The sequence below is a fragment of the Alligator mississippiensis genome, chromosome 1 (assembly GCF_030867095.1).
Source record: "Alligator mississippiensis isolate rAllMis1 chromosome 1, rAllMis1, whole genome shotgun sequence".
In the NCBI taxonomy this organism is placed as follows: Eukaryota; Metazoa; Chordata; order Crocodylia; family Alligatoridae; genus Alligator; species Alligator mississippiensis.
This window is the reverse complement of record NC_081824.1, coordinates 233,097,168-233,113,439: the sequence shown is the minus strand read 5'-3', so window position 1 is coordinate 233,113,439 and position 16,272 is coordinate 233,097,168. Positions and strand designations below refer to the sequence as shown.

Sequence of the window (16,272 nt, the reverse complement as noted above, 5' to 3'; positions counted from 1 at the left end):
CAGTATATTGCCATACATGCTGGAGATGCAATGCATTACAAATATTGCTTGGTCAAATGTTTTGGTCATGCCCGAGTATCAGTTCCTTTTTTGGGAGGAAACTATGACAAGAGTTAGCATGTTTCTGAACACAGCAGTCATGCTTTTGGTAAATATGTGTAGCAGCATTAAAAATGGACCCACCTGAAGGAATAGGAAAGGCTTCCCTGTAGAGGGACAGAGTGCAAAGATACAGAGTTTGTCCATTAGGACACCGTACGCCCTGAGGGCGAGCAAAGCTGTTTTGGAGGTAGCCCTCTTGGAAATGGGAGTGGTGATGTGACCCAAGCAGGGTTTGAATGAGAAACATTAGCAAAAGCCCCGGAAGAGCCCTGGCCTGGGATTGGTTGGGAGTCTTGGTTAAAAGCCGGGAGCAGTTTTCCCGGGGAGGACAAAGGAGAGAGAGGGGGAGGGAGACAGGCTGGAAACCAGGAAAAGGATCTCCCCACAGCTGTCTCCCCTGAGAGTCCCTGGCAGAGCCCTCCAGAAGCAGCAGCAGAGGCTGCACCGAGAGAGCTGCACTGTGTCCGTTGTCCCTCCCTTCTCCTCCAAGCCCTGCCAGGGCAGGACAAGAGAGGAGCTGCCTGTAAGGAGACTCTGAGCCTTGGAAGACCCTCCTGCAAGCCCCTCCATGGCTGGGTGAGCTCAGGAGGGGAGGGGGTCACAGGGCCACAGGAAGACTGCTGGAGACTGCCCTGGTGTTTCCCCATGAGTGAGAAGGCCCCGGGGAAGGGCAGGCTTAGGTGCTGGAGGGAGCCCTGTGCTAGAGGGGCAAGCCACCAGAGGCCCCGGGGCAGGCAGGGCCCAGGAAAGGGCTGCATTTCCCGGGTGCTGTGAGGCTGTGCTGGGCAGGGGAACATGGTACAACCGCGGCCCAGACACTGCTCCCTGCTGAGCCAGCAAAGGGGTCTGGGCAGGAAGCAGCTCTCTTGCAGGGACTGCAGGGAAGGAGCCACCGCCTGATGCACAGAGACCCTCGGAGCTCATGCGAGGGACAACAGCAGTATGGACTGCCTGCCGATCCTGTACCAGGGGCACAGACAGTCCTGCTCCCTGAGACCCCCAGCCAGGGGCAGTGCACACAGGGTCCTCAGTACACACTGTACGAGTTATAGACTCTGTAAATAACTTCTTGATGGTTTATTAGTTGGAGTATCAATGTATTGGTTCCTTATTTATCATGGGTAATTTGTATATTTTCCCCTAGTATAATGTGTATCCAAGAAGCATTAACCCCTAAGCCACCATTGCCGGGTCATGCAGTGTAACATTTGTTCTATTGCATTGGTTATATGCTACCTTGTAATGAAATCCTGTAAATACTTTATAACAGTCTGCAAGGTTGTTTGATTGTAAGGGGAGGCTCGCTGCTCGGGGACCCTGCAGCAACTACTCAGGGAGCTGGGCGGGGCCACTGGCTACCAGGTACCCCAGGATCCCACTATTCAGGTGAAGGCGCAGGTACTGTCGTGCACAGGGTTACGTATGTGACTCACTGCCTTTCACATCTCAAACCCAGACTGCACACCTACTCCCTGGTCTTTGCTGTTGTCCTGACAGGTGTTCGTGACTGGAGTGGGGACCCTGACTGGATCTTGTCACTGCTTGTGGGCACTTGGTCAGGACAGAGGGACAGTGAGGGGGTAAGTCACAGCCAGGTTCCCTGGGGGATTGCAGGGGGCAATTGAAATGAAACATGATTAAAATGAAACACCAGTATAGAGATATATCAGTTGGGCAAAGTTTTATTAATATAATTTGAAAGCATTTTGGAATCCGACCAGTGCCTCTATCATCATAACATGAATTTGAAATACCTACACACTTTGGTATTTGCTTTTGGATTTTCTATCATAGAAAAATCCGAGCTTCCCCTACCCGCTTTACTTTCCAGGACGTGGGGCACTAAGCAGCACTGATATGTTGGTTCCCTGCCTCTGCCCTTGTCCCTCACTCCCAACCTATACCCCACCAGTACTCTTACTCCTGACCTGCATCTCTTGTCTCCCCCTACTAACTCCCTCCTGGCAGCAGCTCTATCCCAGCAGCAGGACATGAGTCCACTGCAGCTGTCATAGATTCATAGATGTTAGGGTCGGAAGGGACCTCAATAGATCATCGAGTCCGACCCCCTGCATAGGCAGGAAAGAGTGCTGGGTCTAGATGACCCCAGCTAGATGCCTATCTAACCTCCTCTTGAATACCCCCAGGGTAGGGGAGAGCACCACCTCACTTGGGAGCCTGTTCCAGACTTTGGCCACTCTAACTGTGAAGAAGTTCTTCCTAACGTCCAATCTAAATCTGCTCTCTGCTAGCTTGTGGCTATTGTTTCTTGTAACCCCCGGGGGCGCCTTGGTGAGTAAAGCCTCACCAATTCCCTTCTGTGCCCCCATGATGAACTTATAGGCAGCCACAAGGTCACCTCTCAGCCTTCTCTTGCGGAGGCTGAAGAGGCCCAGGTGCCCCAGTCTCTCCTCATAGGGCTTGGCCTGCAAGCCCTTAACCATACGTGTGGCCCTTCTCTGGACCCTCTCCAGGTTATCCACATCCCTCTTGAAGTGTGGTGCCCAAAATTGCACGCAGTACTCCAACTGCGGTCTGACCAGCGCCCGATAGAGGGGAAGTATCACCTCCTTGGTTCTGTTTGTCATGCATCTGCTGATGCATGATAAAGTGCCATTAGCTTTTCTGATGGCTTCGTCACACTGCCGACTCATGTTCATCTTGGAGTCCACTAGGACTCCAAGATCCCTCTCCACTTCTGTGCCACCCAGCAGGTCATTCCCTAGGCAGTAGGTATGCTGGACATTTTTCTTCCCTAGGTGCAGCACTTTGCATTTCTCCTCGTTGAATTGCATTCTGTTGTTTTGTGCCCATATATCCAACCTGTCCAGGTCTGCTTGTAGTTGTTCCCTGCCCTCTGGTGTGTCCACTTCCCCCCAGTTTTGTGTCATCCGCAGACTTGGACAGAGTACACTTCACTCCCTCATCCAAGTCGCTGATGAAGACATTGAAGAGTATCGGTCCATGGACCGAGCCCTGTGGGACCCCACTGCCCACACACTTCCAGGTCGATACCGACCCATCTACTACGACTCTCTGGGTACGACCCTCTAGGCAAGTCACCACCCACCGGACTGTGTAGTCATCCAAGTCACAGCCTCTTAACTTGTTCACCAGTATGGGGTGGGATACTGTATCGAAGGCCTTCCTGAAGTGTAAGTAAATGACATCAACCCCTACTCCTGCATCCAGGTGTTTTTTAACCTGGTCATAAAAAGAGACTAGATTAGTCAGGCATGATCTACCTTCTACGAACCCGTGCTGGTTTCCCCTCAGCAGAATTTTTCCTGCCGGGCTCTCTCATATGTGAGCCTTGATAATTTTTTCAAAGACTTTGCCTAGGATGGAGATGAGACTGACTGGCCTATAGTTGCCCGGGTCCTCCTTCCTCCCCTCCTTGAAAACGGGGACCACATTGGCCCTTTTCCAGTCCTCCGGGACCTGGCCCGTGCACCACGAGTGTTCAAATATTTCCGCCAGTGGCTGCGCAATGACATCAGCCAGTGCCTTCAGTACCCTCGGATGGAGTTCATCCGGGCCTGCTGACTTAAACGCGTCCAGTTCCTCCAAGTGCCTCTGCACCATCTCAGGGTCTACTCTTGGTAGTCTGGCACCCTGCTGCTGCCTCTCTACAACCCCAGTGAGAGCCTTGTCTTGCTCCTCACTTAGGAACACTGAGGCAAAGAACTCATTGAGGAGTTCAGCCTTGTCCCCCCTGTCCGTCACCAATTGCTTATGCCTATTTAGTAGAGGTCCTATTCCACCCTGGGCCTTCCTTTTACTCCCTATATGTCTAAAGAACAATTTTTTGTTATCCTTAACTTGGGATGCCATCCTCAGCTCCATGGTAGCTTTGGCCTGTCTAACTGCCTCCCTACAAGCGCGAGCAGAGGAGGTATACTCCTCTTAAGTAATCTCTCCCCGTTTCCACTTTTTATATGCCCCCCTCTTAGCCTATAGACTGCTCTGGATTTCTCTGGTCATCCAAGGAAGCCTCTTGGCCCCTTTCCCCCTTTTTCCCCGCATTGGGATCATCTCCCTCTGTGCCCGAAGGATCATTTCCTTAAGGCACAGCCACCCTTCCTGGGCTCCCAACTCTTCAAAACTCTTACTCTGCAGTGCGTCCTTGACTAAACACCTGAGTTCATTGAAGTCAGCTTTCCTAAAGTCTAGCACTTTCACCCTACTAGTTACCTTACCCACTCGACGTCTTATGGTGAATTCTATTATTTGGTGATCACTGTCCCCCAGGTGACCACCGATCTGTAGGTCTCCTACCATATCATCCCCCGTTGCCAATACCAGGTCCAGTAAGGCATTCCCCCTAGTGGGACCATGTACCTCCTGTGTCAGATGGAGGTCCTGTACACAGGATAGGAACCTGCGTGAACGGTGGGACTTTGCTGTCTGCGTCTCCCAGCAGATGTCTCGGTAGTTTAGGCCCCCCATAACTACCACATCCCTAGTTTTTATGGTCTCCGAGAGCTGCCTCAGGAGCCCCAAATCTAGTTCTTCCCCTTGGTGTGGGGGTCTGTAGCAGACCCCTACCACCAAATCCCTTTCTCCTTGACCTCCATGTAACCTAATCCACAATCCTCCTACTTTCTCCATCCCCGCCATTCCCTCCGTCTCTCTCCACCACCACCCTGCGCCACCACTGCCTCCAAGTTTGAATTCCCCACCTCCGCATCCAGTTGTCTGCTTGTGTGTATGTCTGTGCGAAGCACACTGATTGGTTGTTTCAGTAAGCATTGTGATTGGCTGCCGAGACAATGAATCAGAGTGCTCTAAGAGAGTTACAGACAGATGGACTAAGCCCTTTATATATAGAGAAGCAACTGGCTGCCATGTTGCTTTAAAAACATCCTGCTTTTTAACAAAAGGGGAAAAAAGACACAACATCTGAATTGGCAAGAACTGAATATATGGTGACCATTAATTGCTGAACAAACACATTGGGGTTTAGCCAAATTCTATGTTGAAGACAAATGTAATGATTCTGTGTGTGTGCTCATTTCTGAATATATATTAAATCTGTCTATACATATGTACACCTATGTATACATGTGTCTATCTGTAATGGTGTGAAGTATTCATGTACATACACACACAAACACATGCGCATAAATATAAAACATCTTAATATGCCATTCATGAAATGAAAAAAAATTGAATTCAAAAGGACACTGGGCCAGATATTATTTCACATGTTGTGTAAATAGACTTAGGTGCCTAAGAATGACTCTATCCAACCTTGCTTGTGTGTCAAAAGCACAGTTACTGCAAAACATGAGTGGGCCCTGCTCCTCCTTGCCTATTTTTATGACTCAGTCTTAAAGGTCAGGTGATGCATCACAAAAGTAGATGCATTAGGGTTTCAGGGACTTAACAGGTGTACAAAGGAATCATGTGCAGGCGTCTAAATCCACTTAGGTGCCCTATCAGTGGAATAGAAACTGGCCTATTACTCTTAAATTTGATGTATTTTATTTTTTATAATTTAAAACCTTAAAACATATGTTTCTGAACAAAATGTTGTTTTCTGTCCCCAAAAATGTTTTGTGTGACCTAAAATTATATTTTAGAGAATAAAATGGACCTAAAACCTTGGAATTACACATTTTTTGCATGTTGTTTTCAAAGTTATAAAAGAAAAGGTGTTTAAAATCATAGTTGCATGATGTGTTTCTGTAAGAAAGTGATTCTCATGGTGATTCTCGCCCGTGAGAGTGCCATCAGTCTCTTTTAAGACTCCCAGAGGGAGAACTCTTAGGTGTCCAAACACCTACACATGATTCACACGATAAACCCACAGGTTTCCAATAGGAATCTATGGTTTCAGAAACATTCTGATCTGTCGCGGTCTTTCTGAGTTGGCTGCAGTAGAAGAATTGCTTTATTACCTTTTTGTACTAAAAAAAAAAAAGTGAAAGCTAACAGCTGACATTTTCCAAGGGGTGTCTCAGTGCTAATGGGCGGGGTGCCCTGAGTCTAAAACTGAAAAACCCCTCATGTAAGTGTTTCCCAAAATCCAGCTGTTCAGAAATTACAACCAGAGAGACAATCGCTCCTTCACATTTCTGGAGGCATTTGATGTCAATAAAATTTCCATACATAGCATACCCCGGAACGAATATGGAAGCCAATGAGGAAATCTCAAGGTTTATTTGTCGGGCACTGGAGGAGGGTTAGGGTCACAGGCCAAAGGGCTTAGGAGACTGGAAACACACTGGTGAATACATTAGGATACATACACTTAAGATAAACATAACAGTCGGGTAAGCGTTGAGGTACACACACTCAGAATAAACATAACAGGCGGACAGGCAGTCACCCAGTGGTAGAACCATTCAGTAACAAATAACAAGGTAACCAGCAACAAACACTATCCACAGGATATTTACACTGAGGAACCCCTGAGATCTCCCTCGACTCCAGAGTGTCCTCGAACCAGGCTCCAGTCCCGCTGTGCACGGGGTTACTCTGCACCCAGGTGTTGCACCTGAGCCCTTCTACCATAGCTCGCAGAATGGCCTCACTGTGAAATCAGGCCCACCACTTGAGCCCCACTGCTATGGTTTGCCACGGCAGCCCTAATGCAGCTACTGGATCTCTGCCACACGTCTCACCAGCTGCAGCCTCTCAGGATCAGCCCCGCTGCAGTTCCTGCGTCTCTGCTATGTGTCTTGCCAGCTGCAGCCACTGCTGCTCTGGTGCTCACTGTCCCTTGACCATCGTTTCACATGTGCAAACCCTAGCTTCCCACTGGCTTCCTTACCCTTTCCCCAGGCACCTCTTGGAAATGGAGTTGAGCTGCCATTGTAATCCCATAAAAGCTTGAACATAAAGAAACTGTTTCAGTTTGTGATGCACAACATTTTTTATAACCAAAAATGAAATTTTTGAGAATGGAACAAATATAAACCTCTGAATCTCACTCTTGGGTGTTTTAACATGTTGCACGCAGAGAAGTAAAGGAAACTAAGTAAAATGGTGCCTATGCCCTCTTTTTGTCGAAGATTTTTGCAGCATCCAGCTGTGCAGCAAGTACAAACATGGAGACAGTCTCAACTTCATATTTTTGGAGGCATTTTCTACCACTGAAATTTTCACCAGTGTAAACCAGTAAATAATGATTTCTGTTATACCATTTCTGATATAGTAGTTAGTGCACAGGGAGCATGACAGGGACAAAGAGGGGTCCTGTTCTGGATCTTGGAAGATCACACATGAGAAAGGGCTGTCAGGCCTGCTCAGAGGGCAGTAGTTGCTTTCACTTACCCATGGCATCGTAGACTCTGGCTCCTATCAGCAAAAGCAGACACAGCACCTGGGCCACCAGCACCAGTGCAAGGGGCAGCCAGGAGGAAGATGGCAGGAGAGGCACTAACCCAGAAAGTGAGAGAAATTAACAGGAAGGTGACTAAAGAAAGCACTTCTCACCCAAGAATTCAGGTCAGCCGGGAGCTCATGGGAGCATTTCCCCAGCCTAAGATCAGGTCCCTCACTTAGCCCAGGAGCAAACCGGTGAGCAGACAGGTGCAGGGAGAGGACAGAGGGGAAGGGCTCTGCCAGCACCCAGGGCAGAGGTGCAGGGCAGGGGGCAATTCTGCTGCCCAGTGGGGAGGGGAGGGGGACAGCATCTCACCTCCCGGCTCCCCTCCCTGCAGCTGCTACTGCTGCGCCTGCTGCTGCAGCAACAATGGCCTGTGGCTGCTGCTGCGGGGGCCCGGTAGAGGTTCAGGCTCCCTAGGGGCTGCTCTTGGTTTACCCCTTCCTCCCTGCAGGTGTGGGGCTCTCCCTCCTGTGCCAAACCCCTGGGGTGGGGTGGGGGCTCCTTCCCGCCCCTCCCCCAAGGCACACTATTCCACATGGGGCTCTGCCTGCCCAACTGCTACGGACAGGTGGTACAAGACTGTCCCTCCCATGGCAAAGCTCCTGGAGGGAGGGGCCATCCTGGCATTGCCTCTACGTTATCACCCAGGGCTGGTGCCCCATGTGCCCATCCTGAGTTACGCTGCTGGGAATGGAGACCATGGAAGCCAGGAAGCCTGGAGAACATCTGGGCAGAAGTGTGTGGGAGGTACTAGAATTGGAAGACAAGCATGTCCTGCTCCTGGCAGCCCACGGGCAGGACTGGGTCCTGCACCTGGAATGGAAACTGTTAGGAAACAAAATGCATGGGGAAACCCCAGATACATGATTCATGAGTGTCAGCTTTACTAGATGGAAAGAACCAGCCAAGACATTATTTATGGGAAGGAGAATAATGGGTTCAGTGGATGCAGGATGCTGTAATGGGTGACAGAGGGCTCCCTCCCAGCCCCAAGGATGTATTGTGAGGACGAGCTGCTGCAGCCATGTCCATCACCTTTGGAAAGATCCACTCGGAAGAAGGGAGCGAGTGACCAGCACTGAGGGAGGGCGCAAGGCTGTCTTGTTTCTATCGTTCTGTGATGTGACAGAGGTGAATCAGGAAGCCTGGGCTGTAATTCAAGCTAAGCTCATGCTATTGCTCCACAGACCCCTTTACACACACGGTACCTCTGTGCCCAGCAGGCTGAGGAGTCTGTCTCTGAATCTTTGGAGAAGTTCCCAGCCTGAAGTGTGATGAGAGGTCCTCCTGGCCCTGTGTTCCTGGTGGGGTCTAGCAGAGATGGATAAGACACAGATGAAAACATGATGGTTTCGAACAGGTTTCGAACACAGCGAGGCAGTGACCTGCCATGGCTGGTGCCCTGGTTTCTGAGATGAACAGCCAACACAGCATAGAGACTGAGCTTTTAAATAAATTCACTTTTGACACTTCTTCACCATTTCTCCCTGACACTCCCCAGGCCCATTACAAATCGGTATGTCCCGAGATGTAGGCCACTGTCTGCTCTGTTCTCTACATTTTGGCTTGTGAGGCTAAACCTCCCTCAGCGAGAGGCAGCGGATGTCAGAAAACACTGCTCCGCTCTGCAAACATCTGCAGAGCAAAAACCCAGCTTCTCCATACACAGCCCAGGCTGACTGCACTTTGGAGGAACAAAGCTGCCTTCACCCACAACAGGTCCCAGAACTGACCCCAGCTTTTGTGGCAACCCCCCACTTGCCCCAGCAATAGATCAGCTAAATCTTCCTCACAGCCCTGCTCTCTAGATGTATTTTATTTAGTTAGTCCACCCTGCCTTCTCCCACAGCAGTCCCAGCCCTGGGACCCTAGACATGGCTTACACTTAGAGAGACTCAAGGCTGAGACTGTAGGAGGAACGAGGAACTCTGAACAACTCAGACCCAGTGGAGGAGCAGTGCACGGCTATGCCTGGGAGGGAAGCAGTCACCTGTCTTGAGAGACCAGTCCTTGATCCAAACCGTGTTCCCATCAGTCTTCTCCAGGGAAAAGGGGTGGTGGGGAGGTGGACTCATAACAGGGAAAGAGAGAGAGAAAGAAACCTTCCCCTGTGGTGGCAACAGCTGAGGCACTCCCATGGGACACAGGAAACTCGGGCTGTCTGAGTGTATTCCTATCTGGAAGCAGCTGCACCTCGTGGTTTGGTGCTTGGAGGAGGGCGGCACTGATCTGCTGTGGCTGGTGCGAAGATCCGGGAGGTGAGGAGCCAGCAGAGGACAGAGACAGAGATCTGTACAATTGGCTTTCAGCAGCTTTCTCATTCCCTCCTCAATTCCCCGCTCCTAAGACATGCACCCATAGACTGAGACGTGCCTGTGTGTGAACTCTGCCCACCATTTGCCTTGTGATGCTGTGGTCCCCTCAGTGAGTGGCAGGGAGTGTCGCTGTCACATAGCACCTCCGCCTCCAGCCACCCACAGCAAAAATCCTGCCTTTTTCCACTCACACCCCAGGCAGCCTCCTCTCTGCCTGAACATGGTTCCCTTCACCTATGACTGGTCCCAGAACTGACACAGCATTAGTTTTTGGAACTGCCTATAGGCCCGTGTCATTGCCAAAACAGAATCAAAACCCATTGCAGGGCCAAGGGAAGATCATCTGGGGATGCAGTGAGGGCAGAAAATCCCATTTCTGCTGACAGCAGGGGAGGTAGCTGGGCTGTGGGGAGTGGAGAGAGTGCTGGCACATGCATGAAATAATAGATGCAGAAAGAATTCAGCTTTGTCTGAGTCTGTGGCTTCTCAGACTGTCCCAGGCTGGCAGGCAAAGGATGTCCGATGATGTAGTCCAAGTGTTTCCTTTTTTCCCTGCAAATGGCAAAAAAGTTCTGTGGATTTTTGCTCATCTAACCATTGTCTCTCCAAGACTTCCAAATGCCCTTTCATCAGCAGGCATCTCCTGGATCAGCTCCAACTGCATCATCTTTCTGGTGGCTTGATCCAGTTCATTTTTTTCCCTTCTTTCTCTCACAAATGCAGACTTGAGTTTCTCCATGCCTCCAGCTTGAACTTTCACACCTTGTAAATACACACAAACTCCAACCTGATCATTCTGATTACTGAAGCTCAGGAAAGTTCACCTGGGATGAAAAATGATAGATATGTGTTCATGTCTTTCCTCCTGAGCAGCCCCTTCACGTCAGGCGAGAACTGGGAGGTCTCCTTGCTTGTGGCACTGACAGCAGGGGAACCTGAAGCAATGTCCCAGCAGAAAGATCAAAGGTATTTTTTAGCTCAAAGCTTTAATGGATGGGTGAGAATCTACTAGCACAAGATCCCTGCATCATCATGTCATATTTACCAGACGGGGTGTTTTCAGTTTTGTTTCCTCAAGAAACATGGCTAAAGGAAACCTTTGGTCTTTCCGACACAGCTCCAGCAATCCAACTTGCAAAATATTCTTTTCTCCCCTCTCGTGTTCCTGAATGTGGTTTCCAGAAGGGTCTCCATTCCCATGCTGGGTAAATAAAGGGGCCCTACAGTCTCACATTTTCAGCACTGTCCCAAAATTTCCCTCCTGATGTTCTCCATTGTCACTGTACAAATCACACAGGAAGCCCTTGCTGGTGCTTGGAGATGTGCTGCTCTTGTACAAGGTGTGCACAAGGCCAGGACCTACACTGAGTGCATGAGAGCGGAGGGGAGGGGCTGGGGGATGCTGTATAGACCTGGGGGAGCAGCAAGAAATGGTGAAGCGGTAACACACGAGTGTGGGAGACAAGAGCACTCTTAGATAACACTTTCCACCAGTTTTAATGGACAGTAGTAAGCAATACCCATCACTCTATCATGGACCCTGAGTTTAATTCCCTCAGCCTGCCTGAAGAAAACCCAGGTCCTGAAGCCGTAGGGACTGGCGTGGATGAGAGGGTGAGATCCATAGGACTCATCCTGATCAGCATTTGTGAAGGGTGATGGTGACAGTGGGGCCTGAGTCCCTGTTTGGGAGCTGAACTGTAAATACTGGGCACATCTACACATCGCCCTATGGTGATCTAGTGATGCATTACATCATTGTTCAGCTCACTACGGTGGCTTAGCAATCATGTGGGTCTACACGTGGTCACCAGCTGTGTCGCCGTAGTGGCATGCTGCCCTGCTATAGCGCACCGCTATGGCGATGTACCTGGTGAATCTAACCATGTGCTGCCCATATGCCACAGCACAGGGGGCTACTGCACTGTGTTTTAGTACTTCCCCCAACCAAGTACTAAAACATGGTTCACTACTAATGTTGCCATATGACGATGTGTAGAGACGACTACTGTGTTTGAATGTACTGGCCACAAGCCTCTGACATAACACTCTCAGGGCCTCTCCTCCAGCTCAGAGTTGCTGTGGCACTGGCTGCGGGGGAATGGTTTGAGTAAAGAGCCCCGCCATTCATCACATCCTATTTTCATTGTTCACCTTTCATTGTTCACTGTGACCAGCAGCTTCCTGGGCACCAACGCTGCATTTGGAGGATGGAGGACGGAGAGGGTCTAACTGAGATCCAACTCCCTTAGGTGCACGGAGAAACCATCTTTACCTCCTGTCCAGGGCTCAGCAGGAACTCCCTTGGCCCTACTCAACTTTTGCCCAGCAAATGGGATCAAGGTGCTCTGGCCCAGGAGACTGGGCCACTGCTATTTGCTCTGCTACAGGCATTTCTTCATCCCCAGATGGGGAGACCCGGGTAGAGTATGGACCTGCCCTTACCCCAAAGAAACCACAAAGCCACGCATGACCTGTTCCTGACACACCCCGCACATTACTCAAGCAGAAGGACACGTGAGTGGTGGGAGATGGTTTATTTTGAGAACCAAGGTGAAATTCTTGTATCAAATGGAAGACATGGAGCCTCCCCGGGGTAGTGGTGGAAACTCCAGACATTAGGGCTCCTGCTGTTGGGCAGAAGCATATCCTGCCTTGTACACAACAGGAGATATCAGTGCCTGGGCATGAGCAGTCACTGGGAGATAATGGGTGTTTCTCCATCTCTGATATCCATGGGCTGGTGATGCCCACAATGGCTGTACACACCACTTTTCCCTGGAAATTCTTGTTCGCCATATGTGTTACCAAGCTACCACGACAGCCCATCACAGGTTACAGTAAAGAAGGTACATGGATGTAATGAAGGTAGAAGTATCCCCTCTCTGCTGGCTCCAGCAGATGCAGTTTGGCTGCGGGGGAAAGAGATTGTTGCCAACTAAAACAGGCATGAACTGAAAGAGGGGGCAGAAGGGGTTCAGGCTTTTTTGCATCTATGTGGCTTAGCAGACATCCAAGGATAGCAGCTGCACTGACCCAAGATGCATTTTATGACCCTGCTGTTCTCCTTTCAAACAGTAGCACAAGATTTGTGGATTTCTGGTGTTGCATCCATTTCCTCTCCTGAGCTCCATGCTCCACTTTCAGCTGCAGCAGTCTCTTTGGTCAGTCCCCACCACAGCATCTATCTGGTGGGTCAATCAACTTTTTTTTTTCCTTGTGCTTCCTTCTTCTTCTCACAAAGGCAGAATCGAAGTTCTCCACAGTCTCCAGGTTTCACTTTATCACCTTGCAAATATGCACAAGCTCCACCCGGATAATTCTGAGGACTGGGGTCTGAGAGCACAAACCTGGAAGGCAAAGTCACAAGGTAGTCAGGTCTATTCTGATTTTCGGTGTCAGGACACAGAGCTAGGTGTTCTCCCTGACTTCTAGCACTCACAGCAGGATGGCTTTGGTAGTATCCATGGGATACATGTATGTCTGATACGGCTCTTTAATATATGATGCACCTGTGATGCAGCAATCTTCCCTGTCCCAAAAACGCACCTCCCACATCTATGATTTAACACTATCACCTCTTGAACAATCTGAAATGGCTACCCCATATTATGGTATATTGATCTGCAACAGACATAGGAAATTGCATTAGAGTGGAGAGAAAAGTTAGTTGAGGGCAGAAAGGAAATGTCATGACCCTGCTCCATCCCTGCACTGTTGGACACAGTCACTAGTCCCAGCTGGGTTGTGGGGGGCCTGTACAGTGGCAGCGGCATTTGGGGGTCCTCTAATGCTGAGTGGGCAGGGGACTCTTTGCACAGGGCTCCTGGTGGTGGCACCAAACCGCCCCACACTGCACTGCCTGTCTTTGCTGGGTCTTGCCTGCTGCGCCACAAAGGCCCCCATGGGGAGGGAAGTTGGGAGGGGAGGCCCAAGCCTTGCAGTGGGCAGCCCACATTCACCCCGCCCTGCGGGCTCTGCTCCAACCGTGCCACCCATGGGGAAGAGGGAGCTGGGCTCTGCGCTCCACTGTGGCCACAGCAGCTGCTGCCTCCCATGAACCCTGTCACTCTGGCAGCTGGAAGCCCCCTCCAGCAAGGCTCGGGGGCCAGGGTGCTGTGGGTCACAAGTGAGGGGCACTAGAGGAGCTGTGGGTGGGGAGTGAGGGGCATTGGCAGGGCTGGGGGGCTGTCAGTTGGGGGTGAGGGGCAATGGCATAGGCAGAGCACAGGCATATCAGGGCTGATCAGCACCATAAAGCGGGGATGGGGAGGGCACGGATAGGCCACAAATGGACCCATGTCCAGTGAGCGAAAGAGGCAGGGAGAGCTCTGATGTTCCATGGGAAAAAACCCTAAATCAATCATCAAAATGTATAGGTATTTAGAATTTATTTTATTATACTGATTGAGGCACTGGTAGGTTTTAAAATTGCTTTAAAATTGTAAGTATATCAATAAAACATTGTGTTCAGTTGATACGTAGTGTTTCATTGTAATCTCAGAAAAAAAATGTGGATTTTGAGGTTTTAATCAGAACATTTGGGATTTTTATCACAGAATTTGTGATTTTAAAACAGAGAAATCCAGGATCCCTGGTCATGACCCTGTCCCATCCTTGTGCTGTTGTAAGTCAGTAGCCCCAGCCGGGGTATGGGGAACTTGCATGGTGGCAGTAATATTCACCAGGGGAAATTACACCCGGGTGCAAGTGCTGCACTTTGGTGCAGGGCTGAGGACAGCTACACCAGCAGTGCCTGCAGTTTCTCCTCTGAGGACTGTCACTGCTGCTGCTGCCTTTCCCAACCCTTCCCCACTAGCAGGCAGCCCCTGTGCCTGTGCAGCCCGCATCCCCTCCATGCCATGCTCTGAGCAGTATGTTCTGCTACAGTTAAGCAGAACAGCTCATCCCCTCAACCCCTCCAGCACTCCTGAGGCCAGCATGAGGTGCCAAGTGCGTAGTCATTGGCATGTAAAACACTGCAGGATGCAGCCTCAACACAAGAGGCTGACCTTACCCCCTGAGGTGAACACCATGGAAAAGCAGGGAGCAGGTCATTTTTTTAACAACCCATCTCAGCACTGGTGTGCTTTCTTCTCACAAGGAAATAGTATCTTTTATATATTTGAATCTAGGTCTTACACACACACATGCACATGGACAAACACAGCTTCTTGGGTGTAAGAGTGAAATGTGCTGCCCATTTATTTTTTTAAAAGTGTGCCCTAGGGATCAAAAGTTTGGGAACCACAGCCCTAGGGACACAGACTTACAGGCTAGAGGAGAGAGCTGAATTGTCCGCCCAGACCCACATCCCTGTTCTGGAGTTGTATGGCAATCCAGTCCAGAATGGGTAGTAGTATACACCACTTCCACGATTTTCAGTGTATTGGAAAGATGTTGCAGTTATGAAATCCTGCAGCAGAAAAGATCAGAAGGAATGGACGTAAGCTCTCTCAGCCATGTGGAGAGCACCAGCAGAGCACTATGGTATAACCACAAGCCTCAGTGCAGAGTTACCTGCAGTAGAAAACTTGATAGCCTGCACCTGCATAAGAGCAAGTGCCAGTCTGGCCAGGTGAGTTCTCCAACATACTGCAGGTAACACTGTAGGATTAGACAAATGGCTACAGACATGCAGACGGTAGTTTGGAAATATATGGAACACATGTGGGCATATAGATAAACCCCTCACTGAATCCTTTCCTCACCATCCTTCCCCACCCCATCCCAGCTAAAGCTGTGCCAGGAAATGCAGCCCTAAAGACTGACTCCCTCCTGACTCCATTCACCTGGTCACATTGTACTGATATTTTAAACGAAACACATGCTCACCAGCTCTTCTTCTCTCTTTATCTTGAGCAATTTGGCATATTCAGAAATGCAAGAAGATTTACACTGGTCCCAAGTTCCTTTTTCAGGAGAAAACAGGTAGGACCTGTCCTGGTTGGCAATCCACACTGCTGGACACTTCATCCCTGGAACAAACACACAGCACAGATCAGCTCATCACATTCCCCCATTGCCCTGAGTTGGCCATTTTGTTCTCAGGAACAGAAGGATTTCCCCCCTTTTGTGTCCTTCCACCTCCACTACTTGTGTCTCATGGGCCCTACAGAGTTTGGGGGCGCAGCTTCTGCCCCACATACCTGAAGGAGGATGACCCTTACTCTCAAGGGATGGCTGTTTCCATGCAAAAGCATCAGGAACTGGCTTCCACAGCTGTATATGTGAGTGAGGGGCCTTACAATCATTGTCATCTTGGCCAAGGCCAGACTGATCTCCTGAGACCCAACTCATCTGGGGAGTTTGGTCTCGTTTCCAGAAGGGAGTGGTGGCCAATAGGCAGGAACATCAGACCCTGTCTAACAGGAGAAAGTCGTGGAACAGGACGTGCACAGCAACAGCTGTAGGGAGAAAGGTCCCCCCCCCCACCCCTGCAAGTTGTGAAAGTAAAGAAGATTTCTCTGTCCTGAATCCTGAAAAGGCAACATTTTGAAAATTTCCATTAAAGCAAAA

General features: G+C 49.9%; 1 non-coding gene across 1 annotated transcript; it reads right to left on the bottom strand.

Annotated features, from left to right (window-relative positions):
• Positions 1-12,275: 12,275 nt before the first annotated feature.
• Positions 12,276-15,162, bottom strand: LOC109281296 (uncharacterized). Its single transcript, XR_009461674.1, has 2 exons — positions 15,027-15,162; positions 12,276-13,103 (listed from the first exon to the last, which is right to left on the bottom strand). It is a non-coding gene; the product is annotated as an uncharacterized LOC109281296 (transcript).
• Between the last annotated feature and the right edge of the window lie 1,110 nt (positions 15,163-16,272).